Source organism: Pinus tabuliformis, chromosome 5_1 (assembly GCF_031772625.1).
Source record: "Pinus tabuliformis cultivar Carrire ecotype Pingquan chromosome 5_1, CPIR1, whole genome shotgun sequence".
Classification (NCBI taxonomy): Eukaryota; Viridiplantae; Streptophyta; class Pinopsida; order Pinales; family Pinaceae; genus Pinus; species Pinus tabuliformis.
Genome location: NC_142305.1, coordinates 17,736,467 through 17,748,303, shown reverse-complemented (window position 1 = coordinate 17,748,303; position 11,837 = coordinate 17,736,467). Strand labels below are relative to the sequence as shown.

Sequence of the window (11,837 nt, the reverse complement as noted above, 5' to 3'; positions counted from 1 at the left end):
ATGAAAAATTATAAAAAAGTGAGGGAGTCGATGATTTTTCCTCATCTCGTCAGGCCAGGGCATTCACAGTCACACCATTTATCATTTCCCCCTTTTTCTCGTACCCATTTTTCAATTTCTTTATCTTCCCTCCCATACCCATTTTTAATTGCTTTCTCTTCCCTCTCATTTATTTAAGGATCTCAATCCTTTATATTCCTAAATGAATGGCAGAGGAGAAGACTCGGCCTAGACCAGGGCATTTATATATTGGGCAGTAGAATATTAATGAGAGATTGTGAATTGCGATGGATTTGTATAAAAAAAGATGAAAGCAGAAGCACAATGCCCCTCCTCCTAGCATTTCTATTAATACCACAACTAACAATTATGAACAATATTTCAGGTAGCGTCACCTGCTAAAAATAGAAGCTCTTTTAAAACTCAAAGTCAAATATGCAAGAAAAAGTCATAGAGTGGGAATCACTCTCCCAAATGTCGAAGAGCATATCGACATCCACATCAGCTCGGTTAAAGACCCAGTACCATCTTAATCATCTGTTCCTCATATGCAAATGTATAATACTCGTAAATGCATCCTTAGGGAGCTTCTAAAGCAAGTACTACACATTCTCTTCTCACTTATATGCTAGATCATGAACTTTTCTATTTTCTCAAATTGGGGTTAATGGGTTTATCTTTTGTTGGCATTATGATACAGGTATGATACAAGGGTTGTCCTTGATGGCAACTCACTCAGATGATAGATCATAGTGCAGCAAGTCAAGAGCAAAGAATTAATGATCAGAGAGAGGTATATGTAGGTTCACTGAGGCAAAGTAGCGTATACCCGCGGGTTAGCAAACCAAAAGGCGCGTATTGCGTACACATGCACTTTTACAGAAGGAAAGGCGCATACATGTTGGGAATATAAGTTTTGGTCCATGGTATTTTGGTATTGGTCCATGGTATTTGGTCGAAGTGTTGACCCCAGGTATTGGGTCGAAGCTATTGGTTCTATGTGGTTTTGGACCATGGTATTGAGAGAGGCCTAAACCTATATAAGGAGAAGATCATTAGGCCAAGAGGTGCAAGTGTGCAGGGTTTGAATATCTGATGAAGTGTGAGATCTAGTATGCTAGTTATGGGTTTGTGATGCTTTGCTTGATCTGAACCAAGGATGCACCTATGCGGTTGATGATGGATGATGGATCAGGATCATATGGCTTGGAATGCATTATCATTATGTGGTTTGATCATGGATAGACTAGATATGAATTATTGATGCATGTTTTATTGTATAAATGTTATGATCTGGGTATGACTGATTTTTGGAATAGCTACAAAGCTATGGGTAAATATTTTCAAATTTGTACGTGGGTTGGCTTTGGTAAAAGTGCACATACACACTGGTTTGGTTCATCATAGTAGCCTATACATTGTGAGATATGATATTTGAAGTTGCAGTTGGATCTGGTTGTTGTTGCAGAGTTCTGTGTTCCGCTCTGTGTTCTGGTGACTATGTTTCAGCGATTCAGAAATGAATGATGCAAGTGTAGTTGATGGTTGTATTGCAGTGGTGATTGATTTTCTGCTTCAATGTTGTTGATGGGTCCAGTATGAAAATTGGATGAAACGTGGCCTTCAAATTATGGTGTTGTGATGCATCAAGAAGGTTGTAGCCTTCAGTAGGCTAGCGCCTATGTACTAGTAAACGGATCGGCTAGTACAAGAGCTAGGGGGTTGTAGCTCCCTTCCAGTAGTAGCTGGAGAACGAGAGAAGATTGTAGCCTTCTGCAGGTGGGTGCCTACATACTGGTATGAGTCTACACTAGTACAAGATTGTAAACATGTTTTTCTTATCTTAAAGAGAACAGCAGCAGGTAGTTTTTGTCTCGCATTGGGTTTCCACCTTATATCATGGTGTTCATGTGTGTTTCTTATGTGTGATGATCTGTTCTATTTTACTGCACCTGTTTACTGGTTATATGGTTAATGAAGTTCTGATGCACTAATTAAAAATCAACATATGTTGGATTAACAGAATCATAAGTTTACTGGATATACGCTAGTTTCATTCAACATAGTTGCGTGTACAAGTGGGTTCCCTTAACATAAGTAGTGTATATGAATCTGAGTATGGAAATGGAAAAGTTATATTGATTTGCTAATACTGATTCCACCACACCCCCCCCCCGCCCCCTCTCAGTATCATTTCCAACATCTTCCCCATTTCCTCTTGTAGGTTGAATCCCAAAAGGACTTTATCAAGGTTATAATGAATATATGTGATATAATATAGTTGATTTGTGAGACCCTTTAATAGAACCTCAAAAAACCTCTTCTTGATTCTCCTGTTTGAGAGATCCCCACCACGCTTGTGCATACCTTATGCCTATCTGACTCTGATGACAATTCTTTATTAATTAAATTCTCTTTTCCATTTGTTGGGTTGGAAAGAAATTAAGTTCACTTGAAATCAACTGTGATTTGGGTTTTACTATATTTTTTTTCCTTTCTACTAGGAAGTTACTAGTTCAATTCTTCCAATTATTTTTATGTATTTATGACTTACTATATCAATAGGATCTTGATTTACATGTCCTAGATAAAGATAGGTAAACAAGAAAAAATAGATTCTATTAATCAGAACATATCACTTACTGATGATTTACATAAGGTTGATATAGATAGTGGAAGATTTCATCAATTCTCCATGTTCTAAGCCACCAACTGATCAAAAAAACTGGAAATATCTTGTTTGGTTTATAGTTATCAAGTAAAAAATACATTATACTTGGAACAAAATTATAAGAAATGCACAAAATACTAAAAATACCTCCTATGACATTATAATTTTATTAATGTCCACAAACAACCAAGTTCATTCCAATAGTGACACACAAAAGGATTGTGAAATTATCTCCTATAATATAAGGATAGGAACGAGGGAGTCTACCCTAGGTGAAAAGCTAGAGGTTGTCTTTTGTTGAGTCCCTTAAATGAGAGGGTCTTATATATCTTGGCCAAAGACATTCATTTTCCCAAAGGAGGAAACACCATATCTATGATAGGGTTAACGTCCTTGGGATGGAAAATTTCCTCACTTTAGATTTAATTACAGTGATATTTAATTGTACTTGCATCATTAAATATCCTGTGTTCCTCTTTACACTTATTATATTGTTAATATATAATCATTTTTTGGTTATCCTTGAATTGAAGTTATGTTGTCTCAATGATACCTTTGTCGACAATCCGTTGTTTTGATATTCTTCTCTCCATACATTCATCATATATGGATGATCCCTATCTGAACTGGTCAAAGAGTACCTTCTCGCGACATTCTTTCCAATTTTTCTAACACATCATCCAGATTCCTATGTCATCTCAATTGTGTCACCCATCTAGTGTTGAATTGCAATGTTCGCTAGCCACTCCACCATCCAGTTGCCTTCTCTCCTAAAATGAACATCTTTAATATTCTAAAATGATTTCTTCTACTTCCAACACCATTCAATTTAAAAAATAAATCTAGTGGTTGTTTCATATAAATCTCTTCTTGAAGTGTTAGATTTTCACTATTCTATGTTATTACAATCACTTTAGCCCAATTGTTATCTCCAATTAAAAATCTTTCAAAATAATTGAATATTCCAATGATCAATAGCAATTGTAGATAGAACAGTAAATTCAATGTACAATATAAGACAATCAAGAGCAATAACAAGAGACACTAGGATTTGTCAAAGACCAGGGAAGAACCCCACAAGGGGGAAACCCATTTCAAATTATTCTTCTTATTAGATTGTTAGAAAATGTTTAGCAAAGAGAGTACAATGGTCCAATTCACCAATCAAGAGTCAAGGTAAATCCTTTGACTATCAAACAAAAATAACTAGACAATATCCAAGAGATGATCCCAATAGAGATATATGATCAAAGTCAAAGTCTCCAAAAATGATCCACGTTTGTGGTCAACAATCAAGAATATTGTAGGTCATAGTTGTAGGGACCTAGTGTCAATGAATTTGTATGTAGCCCTCATGCTGCAAGGAGTACCTTATCAGCCTAGCGGTGGTAGCTGAATTTTCCTCGATCTAACCCTGCATCTCCAACATAATTTCTTTTCCTTGCACGTGTGAGCTCAGACACTACAATTTCATACCTGTACAAACCAATCTGAAGAAGAGAGAGACCAAACCTCAAAAATAATAAGAATGGATGTGTGAGTTATGTGTCTAAATGAAGATGAATTGTCTTATATTTATATGCTTCCAAGGGGTACCCGATTTCTCTTTAAGGATGAACTATACTTTTGTGCACGTGTCGGTTTTCACCTTAAAAATGCATTTTTCCTTAACCAAATTAAATTATTCCAAGGGATGGGAGGTGTATTTCTTTATAAGGAATGTTGTCCAAAGGAGGAAATTTTTTCTTGAGCTGTCAAATTATCACTCTTTCTCAGTTAGGAGAAATTACCAACTGTGCCATATGTCCCATCTCAAATATCTTATCATCATCAAGTCAAATGTCATCACTACTCATCTCTATTGAACACTCTCGAATCTAAAAGAAGAATAATTTGACATCATAGGGGAGCTAAATCTACTGCCCTCTATCAATAGGAAAGATCTACTTATGACAATGGAAAGGATCACACTTTTTCCTATTGACCTGGGACAATAGGCGAGATCTACCTAAGGATCACACTCTATCCAATCATCTAGTGCCTAGGAGAGATCGAATTGAGGATAACACTTTATCCTATTATCTGTTCGTCCTCCATTGAGACCCTTAAGATTCAAGTGGTAGAACACCTGTATCCAAGATTTGAGTGAGATTGGCTTACCATATAGGTAAGGATACACACCCTATCTCAAGTCACCTCAACCCATTGGCCAGCTAGGGAGGTCCAATCCTTATAAGACCAGCTTGTGGGTAGGATTCCAACTGGGGTAAAATTTATCAAAGAGAAAATAGGTCAGATCGACTTACCACAGGGGTAAGGATACACACACTATCCTTTTGTCCAGAGGTCCCTTAGGCCCAAGATCCCTTGCTGCTACATTCCCACCCTGGGAGCTCAATAAGGGGGGAAGAGCACACTTAGTTTTTTCAATCAGCCAGGACCCTTACCTAGGAGGGTCACATCCATCAGTCAAAGCTTCTCGCTGAATATTTTCCCAATTGTTAGTAATTTTAAGATCAATTGAAATAATTTTTGTAAGGAAATATGGCTTCTAGGAAAGTATACACCAGACATCATCCAGATCCTAACCCACCTGAAGTTTTGGATAGTCCATAGAAGTTGTTTCGAAAGAAGAAGCTTGTAAAAGAAACCAAGATCAGTGTCATAGAAAGATCCCTGTCCCTACCTAAAAAAATCGAGTCAATAGACCACATTCAATTTGATTTGAGGTTCGAACAAAGTCTTTTCAGATCCAAATCAGAAGGTAGTTTGGTAGATACAGTGTTTGATTAGTCAAAGTTGCAATCTTCTATTTCTTTTCAAAAGGAAGGTGTATTAGAAGCAGATCAAGATATCTGGGCTAAATTCCATAAGCTTGAAGATCTTGTCCATCAGCTCCATGAAGATACCACTAAATCCTCCAAATTATTCCATTTTGTCCCAATTATCTCTATCTCACCATTTTCTGCTCCATTGAACATTCCACTGATTTCTGCCCCTACTGTGTCAATTATTTTTACTCCTCCCACATCAGCCACTCAAATATTAGTCCCTTTACCTTCTTCATCTTCATTTCAGACTCCACAAGCCCATACTAGTTCATCTCATTTAGTCATGGTTGCTTGTTATGCACCATTAAATTTGTAGGGCCAACTTCATGATTTTCCACTAAACTATGGTCAAAGATTGCCTCAGTTTGATGGTACAAGGGTTTTGACAACACAAAAACATGTTGAAAAACTAAATGATTTTATATATTTGGAAGAGGTGGACCATGAGGATGCCAAGATAAGACTTTTTGCTCAGAGTTTTTTGGGAGAGGTGAAGAAATGGTTCAGAAATCTGCTAGATGCAAGTATTGCAAATTTCCAACAACTAGAACAAAGCTTTCTTTCCATGTGGGAGGTAAAAAAAAACCCTCTTCAAATATTGGCTAAGTATGATAATTTGAGAAGAGTGTTAGGCTGTGGAATTGGTATGATTCTTCCCTTCGTTTCTTCAATTAATAATTAGTTTTTCAAGCTCTTTAAGTTCAGACTGTAATAATTTGGAAGTTAGAAGTTCTAGAAAGAAGCTAATGACATCTTGATATTCTACCTTCTTAATGAGTCAATTTGAATACTTAAGACATCATTAATTGACAATTAGGGTTAATTTATGTACTTGAAATATTTGATAGAAGATTTTTTTTCCCTAAAATAACTGAAGAGAAACTAAGTTGTGGAAGAATCCACAATATCCATTGATCACCACGAGGTATGCCATGACATGTGTTGTGTTATTTAAGCAAGGTAGAGGGATGCCTTTGCTAAGACAATTATTCTTGTGCGAGGAACCCTCGCTAAGGGATGGATCACGCGAGGGACAAAGGAAGTAGAGAAGGGGATGCATGAACTTGGAAGGTGAGTGATTACATGGAAGAAGAAATAGACTGCGCTAGAGACTGATGAAGTAGAGAAGGGTGTGCCAGAACTTGAAAAGTGAACTAGTTTCCACAGAATCATGTGCATACTCATTGGGATCATTAATGCATCTAACATGTCCTGGGAAGAAATGAGTTGAAATAATTCCCTGAAGGAGCACTTAGCATAGTGTATGGCATGTCTAGACATTGGAGGTAGATTTTGCTTTGGAATCAAGTGATCAGGAAATTTAAGGTGCAATGTAAGTATGTTGAACCACATGAATCCAATTAGAAAATAGTTGATGGAGATGAGGGTGTCTCACCCATTCTTGTTTAATGTATAAGTAAATGAAAAATAAATGTTTTTATACATATCGTTGTTAAATTTAATGTTGGGAAATGGAAGATTTTTGAGTGTGTGTTCAAGTATAGAACACTGAGGGTGGTGTTCCTTTAATGGGGTGCGGTATGTAATATTCCTTTTTCTACACCTCTTGTAAATGTCACTATGAACTGTAATTCATGTAATAATATGGAAAATTTTAAATATGACTGAGTTGGAGTAGTGGAAATAGATTCAAAAACTAAGGAGGAGGAGTTACTTGTGATAAGTGAAAATCCATGCCACTTCATTTATTCCCCACCTAACTCCCTAGAAAAATTAAATGGTCCGTTGATGTAGATATTGAAGTATGTATGGGAAGCCTAAAATAAAGCACATGGCCATGTTATCCCTATTCTCATGGCGAATGTTGAGAAATTCAACATTGCAAGAGAGGAACAAGCGAGAAGGAATGCGAATAAAAGGGGGAAAAAACATGGAAAAGGGGGGAATTTCTAGTAGAGTAGTCTTTTTCTTATAGGATAAATGGATCTTGGTGAGAGAAATTAGGCAAGGAGTTCTCGTCATTATTTTTAGTTTTCTTTCACGACATGAATGGGAGAATTGGAGTCATCATAGAAGAAGAAAAATGAAGATTAAGAGTAGGTGTGGCAACATTTAGAAGAAGCATGTCATAGAAAACCTTTGCTATGATATTAGGACATCACTTCCTATATTCTGGTGATACCATGTCTTCCTACTAGTGTTACTTTGACCAAGAGAGCTTAGAGAATTATTGATTCATTAAGTTCTTTCGTTGGGGTTGAGAAAACACACTTACAAGTGAGATCATGTTCCTCAAATGAGAGAACGTTTCTTGAACCTTTGTTGGGTTATGTGATTGTTTTCTAAGAGATAGAGTGAGTCACTATGGTATTTATTATTGGGAAGCAAATGATAAACCACCTTAAATGGGACTCCTCCTCTTGGCTACATGTTTTATGGATTATTGGGGTGAATACGCTTGAGTACTTAACTCTATAGACTATGAATCCAGATTAGGGGTGGTCAACTGCAAGAAAGATTGTAGTGTAGTTGGCTTATGCTTAGGTGGAGAGTTGAAGTCTCTCCTCTAGTCACTGCCCATTTTGAAGGTTAATCAAATAAGTGTTTATTCCTATATATATGTTTATCATGGGTGACTAATGAATATTCCTATAATATCCAAGTAAGAATGTTTTATTTATTATATAGCAATTTTTGACTAGTTATCTAGTGTATTTATTGTGAATATGATATTTCTAAGCCATATCTATGTAGCCTTATTAACTTAGTTATAGGTTTCCTTATGTGTCCTTGAATTATGGCCTAGAAAAAAATAAAAAATATCTTATTAGTTCGCATGTTCAATCATCTTTTATGTTTATGAGTTTGGAATAGTTCCCCATTATAATGATTTTTTGGGTTGTCTCTTGAGTAGCTTATTTTATATGTGGTATGAGTGGACTTGATCCACCTCTAAAGGACTAATGATATCCTTGTTATTTCCATGATGATTTCCTGCTGTTATTTTGTCATGGCTATTTGGGGTTTACAAACCTCTGTATTTTTTGTTAAGTGCATGACATACATACTTATTCAGATGAAAATACATGGTTGTTAAATATGCTTCATCTAATCCATTATACATTTTTAATGAAGGAATAAATATTCCTGTGTATTTGTATTGAGATGTTTTGTATAAATTTTCTCATGGTTGAGAGGGATTTGCAAATCGAGGTGAATACTAGTATGTTCCTTAGTGCAGAGTTAATTACATAGTATGTGTGATTACTTGTTGAGTTCAACTGAAAAAACATTATGTGTGATATATTAGGAATACAAAGGATATTCATTATTTATGGACTGGTGAAAGCATGTGGTTGATGTCGTGTGTGACATGTTATATCAATGTATATGATGGTTCCTATTGAATCCAATTTGTGATTAATGGGGTGTTATTGCATCTAAATTACAATTAAGTCTTAATTATGGTTTAGTGAGGTTTTGTGCCTATTGGTAGGCATGTTGGAAACTTAATTTCTATGTTTAATGCCAAAAATTTCAGTGTGGGAATGAGGGTATCATTCAGGGAGTCTATAGTGTTATGAGTAATGCCACACATCGGGGAAAACTTATGCAAATTCCTAGACATCCCTTAGAAATTTTAAGTCTAAGTATGACAAGAAGTTTGAATTAAGGTTGGGTCGAATACGCCTCATAAAATTGAAGAGAGTTCATGAGTTTTATAAGGGTAGATAGATTTATTAATCATATGCAACCTATCATGGATATTCCACTGGACAGTTCATCACAACATATCGAATAATAATATTTTAAAATTTTGAATTTTTTACATTATTACAATTTGATTAAACTTCTAGGTTTGTAAACTTAACTATAATTAGTGCATGCATGTGAATGGAAATTATGTAGAAAAGTAGAGAATGATAAAATAATCTCACACACACACATAAGACAAAAGATATGCTCACAAAAACCCTTTTGGGAGAAAACCCAGTTGGAAGGTGAGGCCACTTCTCTCTCTTTCTTTGTTTGGAAAATAAGGTTGTAGGTACAAATAAGTAATGTTTGTGGCCCATGGGATGGTACAATGCACACATCCTCTCTATGTTCTCTACCTCCTATCTCCCCTAGCTATCTTTTCTTGACTATGAAACAAAATTCTCTCGAAAGAATGGAATGCCTCTTCCTCCTAGTGGCCTAGTTATAATACAACCCAATGGCCTTTTAGTGATTAAGTTTGACTACATCAACTCTCAACTAGAGTTACAATATAGACTCTTCTTGAGTGTTTTACATCAAAGAAACATAGCTATACCATTTTCCATTAATAATGGGGTTTGACAGAGCATCCTCTCGAACTATAGGTGTGAAAATAGGAAGGTCAACTTCTGAGTGGCATAACTTTTTCATACACACTCGGATTGACACGCTTCTTGCACAGTTGGAATTATCTATGTCTGTAGAACAACATGAAAAGGTGTGACACTAATGCAACAAAGTTTTACCCTAAACAAATGTCGTTTGATGCCTCAAAAGTATCCCAAAAGGTTTCAGACCCCACTTTGCCAAGCTAGGTCCTGCTGGTAAAAATGGTCCCATGAGATGATTCCTCTACTTTTTCCACTCCAAGTGCATAGGGATGGATGAAAAAAATATAATGATCCAATCCAAATAAATTAACCCACATGGATTGGAAACGTGGCATGGACGCTCACATGGTATGGTGACAACATGACACGTGGTAGGTAGGAATGGCCTTTCTAGATGGATAAGTGGCTAGTTGTTGAGTGACATGTGGCATCACGAGGGATGCCACACGATAGGGTGACATCACTTTGATCAATTTGTGATGTCAAAAATACATGGTGGAAGTGGGTGACATGGAGGATGATGCTAGCGTAGCACTTAGGTGACATGTAGTGGTGGTTTGAGGTGCCACATGGCTTGCGGTTGTCATGTGGTACTAACATGGAAGTGTATGTGGCTAGTATCCATGTCACTATAGAGATCAAGTTCATGGTGGTGGTTGTTGGAATTATGACACAGGTTTGGTGCTATGACACAGGTGTTGTCCTTGATGGCAACTCACTCAGATGACAGATCTTAGTTAAGGATCATAGAATGAAGGAAAAAGAGGTATGCATAGGTTCCCCTTGACCAAACTGCGTATACACGAGGGTTCGCAGACCAAAAGGCGCATATGCGTATGCACGCACCTTCATGCAAGAAAAAGTGCATACATGTTGGAAAAATTGGTTTTGGTCCGTGGTATTTGGTCCTTGGTATTTTGACCCATGGTATTGGTCCAAGGCATCTTGCCCGAAGTGCTGACCACAAGTATTTGGTCCAAGGTATTGATTCTAAGTGGTTTTGGACCATGGTATTGAGTAAGGCCTAAGACTATTAAAGGAGGAGGAGATCATTAGGAAATGGCACTCAAGTATTGAATATCTAATGAAGAGAAAGATCTAGAATACTGGTCATTGGGTTATGGTGCATAGCTGCACCTAAATCAAGGGGGAACCTGAGCGCTTGAAGAAGAATAAGTTCTATTGATGGGTCAAGATCTTTAGGCTTGAAGAGAAGTATCTTTGTGTGGTTTTGATCTTTTATAATTGGCGCATGTCGTAATCTGTAAATCTGATGATCTGGGTATAACCAATGTCTGAATAGTTGTAAAGGTTAAATCATCTTTTACAGATCTGTACACAGGTTCAGTACAGCAAACGTGCGTACACATGTTGGTTCACATTTCAAAACAGTGTATACACATGTTTCCCTTCATATAACAACGTATGAATGTAGGTTCGACACATTGAAGTAGCGTACATGTTCTAGCTACTTCTATTTGTTGTTGTAGTGTTTTGGGTTCTGGATTGAGTTCTGGTTACTGTTACTGTAGTCTGGTTACAACATTCAGAAAAGTGATTGTTTGATTCAGTTTTGGGTTGGTACAAAGGAGATTGGTTGATGCAGATATATTTGATGTTTGATTGATGTTATTGATGGATCTAGTCAGAAAATTTATGAAACGTGGTCCCTGGAAGAAAAGAGAAGGTTGTAGCCTTCTGTAGGTAAGCACATATGTACTAGTAAACACATCAGCTAGTACAAGGGCTAAGGGGGTTGTAGCTCCCTTCCAAGAAAAGCTGAAGAACGAGAGAAGGTTGTAGCCTTTTGCAGGTAGAAGCCTGCGTAGTGGTATAAGGCTGTACTAGTACAAAATTTGTAGTAAGAAGTTTCTTATTAAAGAAGGATAGAGACAATTGCAATAGGTGATTTTCACCCACATTAGGTTTCCACCTTATATCTTGTGTTCATGTGTGTGATTGCCTGTTCTATTTACTGCACCTAATTATTGGTTATATGTTTCT

At 36.7% G+C, this 11,837-nt stretch overlaps 1 pseudogene; it reads left to right on the top strand.

Annotated features, from left to right (window-relative positions):
* Positions 1 to 287: 287 nt before the first annotated feature.
* On the top strand, positions 288 to 2,446 carry LOC149163309 (uncharacterized; annotated as a pseudogene).
* Positions 2,447 to 11,837: the final 9,391 nt, after the last annotated feature.